This window comes from Rhinoderma darwinii, chromosome 5, assembly GCF_050947455.1.
Source record: "Rhinoderma darwinii isolate aRhiDar2 chromosome 5, aRhiDar2.hap1, whole genome shotgun sequence".
In the NCBI taxonomy this organism is placed as follows: domain Eukaryota; kingdom Metazoa; phylum Chordata; class Amphibia; order Anura; family Rhinodermatidae; genus Rhinoderma; species Rhinoderma darwinii.
Window position 1 is genome coordinate 237,465,326 of NC_134691.1, and position 13,861 is coordinate 237,479,186.

Sequence of the window (13,861 nt, forward strand, 5' to 3'; positions counted from 1 at the left end):
CTATAACATGTCAAAGTTTTTTAAAAGTTTAGTTACACTTTAACCCCTTAACGACTGGCGTATAGTGTTTTTACGTTGGCCGTTCAGGGTAGTTCTTCTGAATCGCCGCCTTTTCACGTCGGCACTTCAGAAGAACTTTTCCCGCATCGTGCAGGGTGCTGCTGAAGCCCGGGCTGTAACAGCCTCGGGCTTCAGGGCAACAATCGGAGACAACTAGCAGTGGTCTCCGATCATATTTAACCCCTCAGATGCGGCGCTCAATAGCGAGCGCTGCATCTGAGTGATTTTAGAGGGAGGGGGCTCCCTCTCATTCCACTGGCAACCCCGCGTGCATCACGGGGTGCCAATGGATTCTATGGCAGCCTGGGGGCCTAACAAAGGCCCCCAGGTCTGCCTTTAGTAATTGCCTGTTAGACCATGCCAGAGGCATGACCTAGAAGGTGCCTGTCAGTTTTACACTGACTGGCAATAATACGCTGCAATACAGAAGTATTGCAGTGTATTATAATAGCAATCAAAAGTTTGCACAGTAAATTAAATAAAGTTTGAAATAAATAAATAAATGTCCCGAGTAAAAAATAAATAAAAAAAGACACTTTTTCCCCTTATAAAATACTTTATTATGAAAAAAAGTTAAATGTTACTCATACGCCGCATCCGTAACTAACCCAACTATAAGACGATTACATTATTTAACCCGCACGGTGAACGCCGTAAAAAATATAATAAAAAACAACGCCAGAATTGCTGTTTTCTGTTCATCCTGCCTTCAAAAGAATTTGATAAAAAGTGATCAAACACTTGCATCTACTCCAAAATGGTAGCAATAAAAACTACAAGTCGTCCCGCAAAAAAAAGCCCTCATACAGCTGCATCGGTCAAAAAATAAGAAAGTTATGGCTCTTAAAAAAGCAAATAATTTTGAAAAAAATGTGTTTTTAGTGTGTAAAAGTAGGAAAACATAAACAAATCCATATAAATTTGGTATCGCCGCAATCGTAACGACCCGCTGAATAACGTTATTATGCTATTTATACCACACGGTAAACAGCGTAAAATTAAGACGCAAAAAAAGTCTGTTTTTTTTTCCAGTACCCCACTAAAAAAGTAATTTAAAAGTTAATCAATAAATTATATGTACCCCAAAATGGTGCTATTATAAAATACAACTTGTCCCGCAAAAAATAGTCTTTACACAGCTATGTCGACGCAAAAATAAAAAAGTTATAGATCTTTGAATGCAACGATGGAAAAACTTAAAAAATTGCTTGGTCATTAAGGTTTAAAATATCTTCGGTATTAAGGGGTTAAAGAGAGGTGTTACAAATTTTTATTATTATTATTATTTTCCTTTTTTTTCTTTAATAAAACGGTGTATCAGTGTATTTGATGCAACTTTCTAAATACTTTTTATTAAAAATGATTTTTACTTTTTGAGAAACAGCTGCTTTGTATCCTGTATACAGAGCAGCTGTATCTAGTGCTAAAACCTGAATCTGTCAGGTCAGTGGCACTGACGGGTACAGTGTCAGCGGGTTGGGGGGGGTTGAATTGCGTGTGAGGGGGAAGGAGGTGGCCCAAGTTGTGTCAACAGTCCAGGGCCCATGGTACACTTAATCCGCCACTGGACATGTCAGTGTCTTGTGAGGGTTCTCATCTCCATGTAACCTAAGTTGAAGGTAGTAAGGAAGCCTGTGTTTCATCTTTTGTTTGATTCTGATTGAGCTCGATGTTTATTTTCCAGTCATTTCGCTTATGTGAGGGATGAGACTATTTCCATAACTCCCTGTATCATGCATCTCGGAAAACGTTTTTCTTTGATGCGTTTACCTAGTGTCCTTCACTGAGCCTTCAAAGTTGAATCATTGGAGCAATTTTTCCTGTTTCTCCTAAATTGCCCAAATAGAATATTTTTTCAACCATGGGGTAGTGGGCACATTGAAAATCAAGGTAGCTATTAACATCTACCTGTTTCAAATGAGTGCTGGTGAGTAGATTCCCATGTGCATCCTTTAAAATCATGAGGTCTGAAAATTTCATGTTATTATTGGATTAGTGATGTGTTAAGTTTAAACTAAAAATAATGTAATTCAGGGCATCAATAAAAGTAAAAGGTCATCAATGTATCTGATGTACATGAGTATATTATTACGGTATCAGTGGTCACTGTAGATGTATTACTATTCAGATATCCCTATGTATAAATTTGCATAGGGCGATGCAAAATGGGACCCCATTGCACCGCCCCTTATTTGCCTATAGATGGCAGTCTCAAAGCTGAAAACATTGTGATTTAAAAATAAAGAGTGCACACTCTGTGATGAAATCTCTTTCAATTAATAGCATGAAGGGATCTTTTTGTAGATGTAAATAATCTTCTGCCTCAATCCCCTTGTCATATGGGATGTTGGAGGACAGGAAGGAAACGTCAGCTGTTGGAAAGGTTGGATAAATTGTGTTCTATTAAATGCTTGTAACTTTAATTAATCGAGTGAAGTTTTTCAGGTATGAGAGGAAAGAGGTGACACATTTTTGCAGGTAAAGATCCACAAAGTGGGAAAGATTGCTTGTGAGGGAGCTGATACGTGATATGATCGGTCATTCTGTGGGATTGTATAAGGAATTGTGAATCTTGGGCAGGTAATAAAAGAAGGGAACCTTTTCTCTCATTGGGGAGCAGTTGATTTTTAAGGGCAGTCTTAATAATAACTTTATAGTTACAAATGAACTCATTTGAGGGTTTACATTTTAAATGCTCATACAAATCTACATCTGAAAGTAGCCTAAGTGACCTCATGACTATGTAGAAATTAGTAGACAGTGATGTGATGTTTTTTTTTCATTGGGGTATAAGTTCCTCTTCTGGTTGTGTATACTTTCAAAGAACCTGAAATCATTGCTGATAAATGTGAAGAATTGAACTATGGCGTGACAATTTGAGGTTACGGATGAACGTGTGTAGGTCTAAAAATAGTTGAAAACCATCAGTACATTCCTTTAGAGAGGAGGCACATCTCAATGTCTTTAAGAATATAATTGGAAACGTTAAACAGTTTAACTTTGTTACACTATTTGTTTTTGCTTTTCGGGTTCCTATTTCTGCATCCCCTATATCTGTTTTTTTTTGTGGATAATTTCTGCTTTGGCTTAAAGAGCCTGATAATGGGCCTGACAATGGTTTGGCTCTTTGGGTTGCTGAGCAGTGTAACTAGAACTACCATGGTGTATATTTGTCATTGGCATGATTGGGGATTGCTATTTGGGATGGAAATCCTAAAAAAAAGTCCCCACTAAATAGGCGCTGTCAGTGGAGGTGCAGTCTAAAATTAAAGGCATTGTTTTGAGAAAAGGCAGTGGAAAGGAATGTGGGGAAGGTTCCTGATGAATGCCATTAACATAAGGTCTTGAGCCGAGCACATCATAAACTGAGATTTGGGATAAATTGCATCGAGAAGTGACATAATTCTAACAGGAGTGTGGGGGAGTATTAGGTTCATCAGTTCGACTATTGGTGTTGGTTGGACTATACAGGGTGAGTGACCTATCAAATGGACCTTGAGATGGACCCATCAGATGGACCTGTATTGTTGCCTTCAATGTATTTTAATTTGAGTGGTAGTTCATAGGATTTGATACCATTGAGGAGAATGTTCCCAAAGGGGACAATGGGTACTGTGTATGTGTGTCTCATTGGTTTCCACAAAATTTGTAAAGTGCACTTTCATCAGGGCAGCACTATTGGTAGGGCTTTCCCCCTGTGACTTTTTAAACTGTTGTTTTTTTTTAAAGGACTGTTTTGATCGCTTTAACGTCATTATTGTAAAAATTCTTATTGGTATTACCTGAGGTCGATCAGGAGGGGCCTTGAACCTGTGTTAGAACTCAACTGTAGGTGTCAATACATGATTCTCTTGGGGGTATCAGTGGACCAATCCCTTTTCCTCCCTTGTTTGGGGGATGATCTCAGTGGTCACTGTTGAGCATATAAGCATTTTACTAATCAGTTTAAACGAAACATTTTTAAAGTTGGTGTCAATAAAATCCAATAGTTTTGCATAGTCTGGGTGAGACTGAAAAATGAATTTTGCTTACGCAAAATACATTGTAAAAAAAACATCTGAACGGGTATCCATGTATTTATCCTAATCCTCCCTGAAAGAAGTATCTTTGGGAAAGGTAGTTTTAAATGTGAAAAGCATAACCTGGATAGCAATGTTCTCAGTCAAATAAATATAAAATAATCAAAGAGTAAGCTGAGACACAGGTTCATTACCTCCTTCAACTCTGCTCACAAGGAAATAATGAGAACCCTCACAAGGCACGTCCCTATCTCAAGTATCACCTTCCTAGCAAACCCAAAGTCACCTTTAGGAGATCAATCACATTCAAAAAGCTACTAGCACCCGGCAGGCTACAGAGGAAAAAACCTAAAATAATTTCCTAATTTTATGGGTGCCTTCACATGTAGCAAAAGTCGAAGTGTCTTTGTTGTCACAATATTGCCTATAGATCCTCTTCTTTTCAATCAGTGGTAACACAGGAAGTCTTCTCCATTAAAGAGGCTCTGTCACCAGATTTTGCAACCCCTATCTGCTATTGCAGCAGATAGGCGCTGCAATGTAGATTACAGTAACGTTTTTATTTTTAAAAAACGAGCATTTTTGGCCAAGTTATGACCATTTTTGTATTTATGCAAATGAGGCTTGTAAAAGTCCAAGTGGGCGTGTTTAAAGTAAAAGTCCAACTGGGTGTGTATTATGTGCGTACATCGGGGCGTGTTTAATACTTTTACTAGCTGGGCGCTCTGATGAGAAGTATCATCCACTTCTCTTCAGAACACCCAGCTTCTGGCAGTGCAGATCTGTGACGTCACTCACAGGTCCTGCATCGTGTCGGACACATCGGCACCAGAGGCTTCAGTTGATTCTGCAGCAGCATCGGCGTTAGCAGGTAAGTCGATGTAGCAACTTACCTGCAAACGCCGATGCTGCTACAGAATCATCTGTAGCCTCTGGTGCCGATGTGTCCCCGCTCGTCTGACACGATGCAGGACCTGTAAGTGACGACACAGCGTGATCTCTCGAGAACACGGCTGTGTCTGCACTGCCAGAAGCTGGGCGTTCTGAAGAGAAGTGGATGATACTTCTCATCAGAACGGCCAGCTAGTAAAAGTATTAAAAACGCCCCGATGTACGCACATAATACACGCCCAGTTGTACTTTTACTTTTAGGCCTGATTTACACGAGCGTGTGCGTTTTGCGCGCGCAAAAAACGCTGCGTTTTGCGCGCGCAAAAGGCACTTGGCAGCTCCGTGTGTCATCCGTGTATGATGCGCGGCTGCGTGATTTTCGCGCAGCCGCCATCATAGAGATGAGGCTAGTCGACGGCCGTCACTGTCCAAGGAGCTGAAAGAGCTAACTGATCGGCAGTAACTCTTTCAGCACCCTCGACAGTGAATGCCGAACACAATATACACCAACCTGTGAATAAAAAAAGACTTTCATACTTACCAAGAACTTCCTGCTTCCCCCAGTCCGGGCTCCCGGCCGTTGCCTTGGTGACGCGTCCCACTCTTGTCATCCGGCCCCACCTCCCAGGATGACGCCGCAGTCCATGAGACCGCTGCAGCCTGTGATTGGCTGCAGCCTGTGCTTGGCCTGTGATTGGCTGCAGCTGTCACTTGGACTTAACTGTCATCACGGGAGGTCGGACCGGAGTTATCGGTAAGTCAGAACGTCTTTTTTTTTTTACAGGTTCATGGATTTTCGGAGCGGAAGTCACTGTCCATGGTGCTGAACCAGTTTAACGCTTTCAGCACCGTGGACAGTGACTGTCTCCTGACGTCGCGTACCCGAACATTTTTTACCGGTTTCGGTCAAAACGAGTTTGGCCGAACCCGGTGAAGTTCGGTGCGCTCATCTCGAATTTGACACTCCGTTTGGATGTTTGTAAACAGAAAAGCACGTGGTGCTTTTCTGTTTACATTCAGGAGTTTGACAGCTCTTGCGCGAATCACGCAGTTCGCACGGAAGTGCTTCCGTGCGGCATGCGTGGTTTTCACGCACCCATTGACTTCAATGGGTGCGTGAGTGCGCGAAAAACGCACGATTATAGAACATGTCGTGAGTTTTTTTCTGCGCACACGCGCTGAGCGCAATTCACGCATCGTCTAAACTGCTCCATTGACTAATATAGGTGCGTACGACATGCGTGCAAAGCACGCGCGTCGCACGCGCGTATATTACGTTCGTGTAAATGAGGCCTTAAACACACCCACTTGGACTTTTGCAAGCCTCATTTGCATAACTACAAAAATGGTCATAACTTGGCCAAAAATGCTCGTTTTTAAAAAATAAAAACGTTACTGTAATCTACATTGCAGCGCCTATCTGCTGCAATAGCAGATAGGGGTTGCAAAATCTGGTGACAGAGCCTCTTTAAGTCCTTCATGAACTGTGATTCTGTATATGTCATCCATGTATTGCAATGCCAATGTAATATACAATATGGATGAAATAGGATAACCAAAAACAGAGATCAAACTGTAACAAGCTTTTCTCAAGCATAGTGTATCGGGGCATTGTGTGGCTTTCCACAGTGGCATTTTCAATTGTTTCTCAATTACCCCCCATAGAGCAGATTGAAAGCCCTGTCGCAAATAGGTTTCAGGAGCTAAAACAAAGAGAAAACGTCAGGATCTACACATTATCTTGTCTACAGACCAGTGGTCTTAATAAAATTATTGATTGCTCCCTTTGAATATAAATTCCCGTGTCAGATTCAGACCATCAGACAATCTGCTCCTAATTACCATTCATTAACAACTGTAGTCTAGGAAAATATTTCCATTAAATATTATTGTTTTAATAGTGCTTTTTATATATATTCTCAGTGGTACATCAAGCCTATTACTGGTAGAGATGAGCGAACTTATGAAAAGTTCGGTTCGGCCAGTTCGCCGAATTTCACGAAAAAGTTCGATTCGGACCAAACTAGTTCTGACCGAACCTGTAATTTCCGTGCGCCGAGCATGGTACTGTCCAGGGTGCTGAAAGAGTTAATGGGCTGCACTACCTCTTTCAGCAACCTTGACAGTACCATGCTCGGCGCACGGAAAATAAAATTTTAATGTAATAAAAAATAAAAAAAAATACGTTCATACTTACATTCCTCCTGTCCGGCCTCCAGCGATGACGTTTCATCCATGTCGCCGCTGCAGCCAATCACAGGCTGTAGTGGCGGTCACGCACGTCAGGATGACGTCAGAAGGCCGGCCTCCAGGGATGACACTTCATCCCACGTGACCGCCTCTGCAGCCAATCACAGGCTGCAGCGTCCTCTGCAGCCAATCACACGCTCCTCTCCTGAAATACTCTGTGCTACCTGTGGACAGGTCAGGATCCTGTTTCTTTTAAATGCTGCTGGGGAACCCGCTCGATCCACTATATAAGGCTGCGCTACAGTGCAGCATTTAAAAGAAACAGGATCCTGACCTGTCCACAGAGTTTAAGGCAGCAAAGAGTATTTCAGGAGATGAGCGTGCAGATTCAGTGCTGCTGTGAACTCTGCTCTTACCATTACGTAGCTCTCAGTCTGTTACCTCTCCTCCACTCCTGTCCTCAATAACACCTTCACATGATTGGCAAGTCACCACGTAATGGTAAGAGCAGAGTTCACAGCAGCACAGAGTATTTCAGGAGATGAGCGTGCGGATTTTGTGCGGGGTGGTGACTTGCCAATCATGTGAAGGTGTTATTGAGGACAGGAGTGGAGGAGAGGTAACAGCCTGAGCTACGTAATGGTAAGAGCAGAGTTCACAGCAGCACAGAGTATTTCAGGAGAGGAGCGTACAGATTCTGTGCTGCTGTGAACTCTGCTGTTACCATTACGTAGCTCTCAGTCTGTTACCTCTCCTCCACTCCTGTCCTCAATAACACCTTCACATGATTGGCAAGTCACCACCCCGCACAAGATCTGCACGCTCATCTCCTGAAATACTCTGTGCTGCTGTGAACTCTGCTCTTACCATTACGTGGTGACTTGCCAATCATGTGAAGGTGTTATTGAGGACAGGAGTGGAGGAGAGGTAACAGACTGAGAGCTACGTAATGGTAAGAGCAGAGTTCACAGCAGCACTGAATCTACACGCTCATCTCCTGAAATACTCTGTGCTGCCTTAAACTCTGGACAGGTCAGGATCCTGTTCCTTTTAAATGCTGCACTGTAGTGCAGCCTTATATAGTGGCTCGAGCAGGTTCCCCAGCAGCATTTAAAAGAAACAGGATCCTGACCTGTCCACAGAGTTTAAGGCAGCACAGAGTATTTCAGGAGATGAGCACGGCCGGCCACGGGCAACCGGTCGTTTTTCCGAGCCGTGCTCCCATTATAAAGTATAGGAGCACGGCCCGTAAAATAAAAAAATAGAACATGTTCTATATTTTTAACGGCACGGGCACCTTCCCGTGAGAAAATGGGAAGGTACCCGTGGCTAACAGAAGTTTATGGGTCCGCTATTTCGGGTCGTAATTACGACCCGTAATAACGGGTGTTTTTACGGTCGTGTGCATGAGGCCCCGTAATGACGGGTAGCTACATGTGTGCACCCGTCATTACGGCAGCGTTGCTAGGCGACGTCCGTAAATAGTCACTGTCCAGGGTGCTGAAAGAGTTAACTGATCGGCAGTAACTGTTTCAGCACCCTGGACAGTGAATTCCGATCAGAATATAGAGTAACCTGTAAAAAAATAAAGACGTTCATACTTACCGAGAACTTTCTGCTTCCTCCAGTCCGGTCTCCCGGCCATTGCCTTGGTGACGCGTCCCTCTCGACATCCGGCCCGACATTCCTGGATGACGTTACAGCCCATGTGACCGCTGCAGCCAATCACAGGCTGCCGCGGCCTCTGCAGCCAATCACAGGTTGCCGCGGCCTCTGCAGCCAATCACAGGCTGCAGAGGCCTCTGCAGCCAATCACAGGCTGCCGCGTCAGAAAAGAAGGTCGGACTGGAGGAAGAAGAGGGACTTGTCACCAAGACAACAACCGGGTACGTATGAAATGCTTTTTATTTTATTTTTAATCAGCAGCCTCTTTTCTCTATCAGTGATTGATAGAGACAAGTGGCTGCCGATTTGTATAATATTTTTGACCGGGTTCGGTCAAAACGGGTTCGGCCGAACCTGGTGAAGTTCGGATTCGCTGCGAACCGAACTTTTCCCGATGTTCGGACCGAAACCGGGTTCGGTTGTCCCGGTTCGCTCATCTCTAATTACTGGTCATCTAACAATTGTGGTTCTAATATCCTTCCATTAAGCCTTAAATTGTAAATATTGTTGTACACACAATATATGTACTACTCTTCTGATACATGCATGCTTTTAGTGCATGTAAAGCTTTTAGTATAAGTATAATTGGATAAATGAATATTTTCTGCTCAGATAATGTTTTTAGTATAGGTATATCAGTCCTCCATCTTTTTTTAGAATGTGTAAATCATTTCTCCCCTCTTTTCTACATTCATTCCATATTAGTATATATTCATATTTATATGATATCTCTTAGTTATTAATGTGTGTGTATATATATATATATATATATATAGATATATCTATATATATATATCTATATATATATAGATATATCTATATAGATATATATATATATCTATATAGATATATATATATATATATATACACACAAACAATATTACTTTGTTATTAATTTTTATGCATATGTACACTACCGTTCAAAAAGTTTAGGGTCACTTAGAAATTTCCTTATTTTTGAAAGAAAAGCACAGTTTTTTTCAATGAAGATAACATTAAATTAATCAGAAATACACTCTATACATTGTTAATGTGCTAAATGACTATTCTAGCTGCAAACGTCTGGTTTTTAATGCAATATCTACATAGGTGTATAGAGGCCCATTTCCAGCAACCATCACTCCAGTGTTCTAATGGTATATTGTGTTTGCTAAATGTGTTAGAAGGCTAATGGATGATTAGAAAACACATGAAAACCCTTGTGCAATTATGTTAGCACCTCTGTAATCAGTTTTGCTGTTTAGAGGAGCTATAAAACGGACCTTCCTTTGAGCTAGTTGAGAATCTGGAGCATTACATTTGTGGGTTCGATTAAACTCTCAAAATGGCTAGAAAAAGAGAGCTTTCATGTGAAACTCGACAGTCTGTTCTTGTTCTTAGAAATGAAGGCTATTCCATGCGAGAAATTGCCAAGAAACTGAAGATTTCCTACAACGGTGTGTACTACTCCCTTCAGAGGACAGCACAAACAGGCTCTAACCAGAGTAGAAAGAGAAGTGGGAGGCCCCGCTGCACAACTGAGCATAAAGACAAGTACATTAGAGTCTCTAGTTTGAGAAATAGACGCCTCACAGGTCCTCAACTGGCAGCTTCATTAAATAGTACCCGCAAAACGCCAGTGTCAACGTCTACAGTGAAGAGGCGACTCCGGGATGCTGGCCTTCAGGGCAGAGTGGTAAAGAAAAAGCCATATCTGAGACTGGCTAATAAAAGGAAAAGATTAATATGGGCAAAAGCACACAGACATTGGACAGAGAAAGATTGGAAAAAAGTGTTATGGACAGACGAATCGAAGTTTGAGGTGTTTGGATCACACAGAAGAACATTCGAGAGACACAGAACAACTGAAAAGATGCTGGAAGAGTGCCTGACGCCATCTATCAAGCATGGTGGAGGTAATGTGATGGTCTGGGGTTGCTTTGGTGCTGGTAAAGTGGGAGATTTGTACAAGCTAAAATGGATTTTGAATAAGGAAGGCTATCACTCCATTTTGCAACGCCATGCCATACCCTGTGGACAGCGCTTGATTGGAGCCAATTTCATCCTACAACAGGACAATGACCCAAAGCACACCTCCAAATTATGCAAGAACTATTTAGGGAAGAAGCAGGCAGCTGGTATTCTATCTGTAATGGAGTGGCCAGCGCAGTCACCAGATCTCAACCCCATAGAGCTGTTGTGGGAGCAGCTTGACCGTATGGTACGCAAGAAGTGCCCATCAAGCCAATCCAACTTGTGGGAGGGCCTTCTGGAAGCATGGGGTGAAATTTCTCCCGATTACCTCAGCAAATTAACAGCTAGAATGCCAAAGGTCTGCAATGCTGTAATTGCTGCAAATGGAGCATTCTTTGACGAAAGCAAAGTTTGAAGGAGAAAATTATTATTTGAAATAAAAATGATTATTTCTAACCTTGTCAACGTCTTGACTATATTTTCTAGTCATTTTGCAACTCATTTGATAAATATAAGTGTGAGTTTTCATGGAAAACACAAAATTGCCTGGGTGACCCCAAACTTTTGAACGGTAGTGTATATTTTAATCTATTTTCTTATATAGATATAATGATCATGGTTTTCACTGGTTTTCCGTCTGATGTACGACCTCTTGGTCAATAAGCTTTGATATACCGTATTTTTCAGACTATAAGACGCACTTGACCATAATACACAACCATAAATGGTAGCATGATAGAGGAGAAAAAATAAGTTTTGCCTTTAACTGTACAACTGGGTATTATTGAGACAATAAGGTACCAAGGTACAAAGTGCCCCAATACAATGCCAGCCACAGTGCCTCAATACACTGCCAGCCACAGTGCCCCATAACAATGCCAGTCAGTGCCTCAATACAATGCCAGCCACAGTGCTCCAATGCCAGCCACAGTGCCCCACAACAATGTCAGACACAGAAATACAAGATATTGGCAGCTATAGTGCTCTCACTCTCCCCTGAACTCACCAGACATCAGAGATGTGGAGACGCAGGGGTTAATGGTGTTGAATCTGCTCTTCTTGCTCTGTACATACAGGGCCGCCATCAGGGGTGTATTAGGGGTACTGGTGTGAGGGTCCCGGCCAAACCTAATTGAAAGGGGGGCCCGGCAACTGCCGCGACTTGCCTTTGGTAGAAAAAAACTTTTTTTTCGCCAAAAGAATGTTGTGAGCTGCGGGCCCCCCCTCTCGTCATGGGGGCCGTCAAACCGCCCGCCCGCGCGCACAAGTAAACTCCTGCGCGTGCGCACTCGAGAGCGCGCACCCACGAACGCCCGCACTCGAGACCACCCGCGCACCCGCGAAAGCCCAGAAGCCGCGGACACACATGGACACAACTTACCTGGAGCCTGGCTGGAGGTGAAGGACTGGACGTCTGGACTGAAGACATCGCCTGGAAGACATCGCCTGACGAGGACTGGAGTGGGAGCCAGCAGCTCTTCTGACACATTGAGTAAAGTGTCTCAAAGTGCTGTTTAAGTATGGCCCTGTTCACACAGAGTATTTTGCAGGCAGAAAAAAATCTGCCTCAAAATTCCTTAAAGAATTTTGAGGCAGATTTTGACCTGCCGACACTATCTTGCCGCGTTTTTTGCTGCGTTTTTTGCCCGCGGCGATTGACGACAGCAGACAAAAAACGCAGCGAAAAATGCATTTTCTGCCTCCCATTGATTTAGATGGGAGGTCAGAGGCGGAACCGCGGCAAGAAAGGACGTGCTGCTTTTCCTTTTTTCCGCGACTGCCTCCACTGATTTCAGATTAAATCAATGGGAGGCGGTTTTGGAAGTTTTTTGGTGCTGATTCAGACTCAGTGTCCGAGTCAATATCAAGGCCCAAAAACTCTGTGAACTGGGCCTTATTGTTAGGGCTTATTCAGACGAACGTGTTATACATCCGTGCAACGCGTGTGATTTTCACGCGCCTCGCACGGACCTATGTTACTCTATGTGGCCGTGCAGACTGTCAGTGATTTTCACGCAGCGTGTGTCCGCTGCGTAAAACTCACGACATGTCCTATATTTGTGCATTGTTCGCGCATCACGCACCCATTGAAGTCTAAACTTTATCAATTTAAAAAAGTACCTTTTTTTTTCTCATTTGTGATTTTTGCGGCAGAACCGCAGCATTTCCGCAACAGAGGAGCAGCGATTCCACAGAATAAATTGACATGCTGCGGCTTAAAAAGCCACACTGCAGGTCAATTTTTTTTTTTGCAGCGTGTGAATGAGATATGTTCAAATCTCATCCACTCTGCTGCGACTGTAATACGCTGCGGATTTTCCGCAATAAAATGTGTTGCATAAAATCTGCAGTGTTCATGCCTAGTGTGTTCCTACCCTAAGGCCGGATTTACACAAGCGTGTGCGTTTTGCGCGTGCAAAATACGTGGCATTTTGCGCATGCAAAAGGTCCATAACAGCTCCGTGTGTCAGCAGCATATGATGCGTGGCTGCGTGATTTTCACGCAGCCGCCATCATTATGACACTCTGTTTGTATGTTTGTAGCACGTGGTGCTTTTCTGTTTTCATTCATAGTTTATACTGCTGCGGAAGTGCTGGGCGTGATTTTCACGCACCCATTGACTTCAATGGGTGCGTGATGCGCGAACAATGCACAAATATAGGACATGTCGTGAGTTTTACGCAGCGGACACACGCTGCGTGAAAATCACTGACAGTCTGCACGGCCCCATAGAGTAACATAGTTCCGTGCGAGGCGCGTGAAAATCACACGCGTTGCACGGATGTATTAGACGTTCGTCTGAATAAGCCCTAACAATAAGGCCCAGTTCACAGAGTTTTTGGGCCTTGATATTGACTCGGACACTGCGTCAGAATCAGCACCAAACAACTTCCAAAACCGCCTCCCATTGATTTAATCTGAAATCAATGGGAGCCAGTTGCGGAAAAAAGTAAAATCAGCACGTCCTTTCTTGCCGCGGTTCCGCCTCTGACCTCCCATCGAAATCAATGGGAGGCAGAAAATGCATTTTGCGGGTGCGCGCGGGGGAGTTTGCGGGCGCGCGCGGGAGTTTGGGGGTTGC

The 13,861-nt window shown here is 43.3% G+C and overlaps 1 protein-coding gene across 1 annotated transcript in view; it reads left to right on the plus strand.

Moving 5' to 3' along the window:
- The window catches only part of PKD1L1 (polycystin 1 like 1, transient receptor potential channel interacting), a 433,476-nt gene that overhangs the window by 344,943 nt on the left and 74,672 nt on the right, over positions 1 to 13,861 (plus strand). The window lies entirely within an intron of this gene.